Here is a 1,945-nt window from a genome sequence, read left to right on the forward strand (position 1 = left end):
GGAGAATGAGGGGGTGGTCCCTCAGCGTCACCACACCAGTTCCCCCTTCTGACCTTTCAGGGCCAGTGTCAGATCAGAGGTCACCTTGGGGTCAGAGGTCAGCCTGGAAGTGGGACTGGGCCCCTATCCCCTCTCGGTAGAGATACAGGAGAGATGAGAGGAAGCGTCAGGGAAGGGAGGCTCCGCCTAGGACCCTGTTTCTCATTAGGGACCTTCTTGCTTCCCCCACATGAAACATGCCTCCCTGTACTTAATTCATTACGCCCGGCCGGGTGGGAGGCCCAGGGGGCGGGGGTTATTTTTTCCCCTGAGCTCAGACATTCCTTGGCTTATTATTCCCCACATTTCAAAGCAGCTGTCGCATCCCCTGGCCGCCCCCAGCCTGAAGCACAGGGTCCAGAAAGGGCCTCCCTAGGGCTGAGGACACCTGCAGCTCCCACACCTCCAGCTCAACACATGAAGGGAGCTGAGGCCCAGAGATGGGGGAGACGGGGCAAGTGAGCCCCCAGCTGCTCCTCTGTGACGTTGCTTTTCCTGTCTGCATTCACCCCTCTGGTCTACCACACCCCACCACGCCACACACACCATTGGCTTCAGGGGCCACACTATAATTGAAAGCCCGTCAGCGCCCCTATAAGGTTCCTGAAATTCACTGCCCAGATGGCTCCCTGACAGTCAAGGCCCAGGGACCAGCTCTGGCCTGGTCGATCCTGGAGCAGGTGCTAGAAGAAACACTCAGGGCCTTGGCGCTGTTCCCAAAAGAAGAACCTGCTGCTGTGGACTGGCTTCTGCCTCACGGTGGGCCACGTGTCAGTGCGCGCCAAGCTCCACAAGTTTTCTTCCCTGGAATCGTTACACAGGCAGGTCTCCGGGCCTCTCCCTGGGGCCCCTGGGTGGGTTGTAGCCTTTTGATTAGTCATCACATGCGCCACCCAGGGGCCCCTGCCCTGCTCAGGGACCTGGTAAACTGAGCCCCCAGGGGGCTCTGGGTCAGTGGTCTTATGGGGGGCAAGGCCATTCCAGGAAAGCAGCAGGGTGGGTCAGCCTAGGTGGCTGCTAAGGGCCGGGCAGGGCAGGCCCAGGGGCCAGGAGTGGAGGACTGGAGATGTTTCTCCAGTTTCTGCACCTCGGAGAGCTGACTCCCCTTCCTGGTGCAGCTGCCACGATGAAGAGTGAGCTCCCCGTTGCTAGAGGTATCCAAGTGGACAGCAGCTCGGTGATCCACCACTTGCCCTAGAGAAGAGTTTGACCCAGATAGCAGAGGCCCCTTCCTGCCTGACTCTTAATTCAGAGTCCAGGTGTGGTAGGCTGGGTTGACTAGAGAAAAGAATCCAGAGGGATTCATATGTGTGTGTGAGAGAGAACTTTTTATCAAGAAGCAACTATGCATCAAAAGAACTAACTAAGAAGTAACTATGCATCAATACAACATCCCTGCCCAGTCCAGATCAAGTCCATAAGTGGCCCTTAAGTCTGATATTAGCCCATGAATTACACTTCAGACTCACGTAGCACATGCAATGATGCTGAATGCAGAAAGATCACAGGCCGGTGGGTGAACAATCTTGTGGTTCAATGTCAGTGGACACACCACCAGGGCTCTGGCTGCCATCAGCGTGGCTCCACAGGAAGACGAGGCAGAGAGAGAGTAGGTCCGGCCTCCAGTGAGCCATTTATCTCCTTCGTGCCTCCAAATGAGGTCATCAAGCTGCGACCTGATTGATAGGCTAAACTCCACCCCTTCATTCTTAATAGCCTCAAGTTGACAGGAGATTATGTAACTACCAGACCAGGCCTGGTGGGCACCATATTCTATCCAGAGGAACAGGAGTGGGCGTCGCAGGCCAGGGCACAGAGACAGGAGGCCTGGGAGCTGGGCCCAGCCCAGAGCAGGACCTGCCCAGGGTTTGGCCACAGAGTCCTGGCACCTTGCAAGGTGTGGATG

The sequence above is a fragment of the Echinops telfairi genome, unplaced genomic scaffold (genome assembly GCF_000313985.2).
Source record: "Echinops telfairi isolate 266 unplaced genomic scaffold, ASM31398v2 ScPeMD7_7420;HRSCAF=8458, whole genome shotgun sequence".
NCBI classification, from domain to species: Eukaryota; Metazoa; Chordata; class Mammalia; order Afrosoricida; family Tenrecidae; genus Echinops; species Echinops telfairi.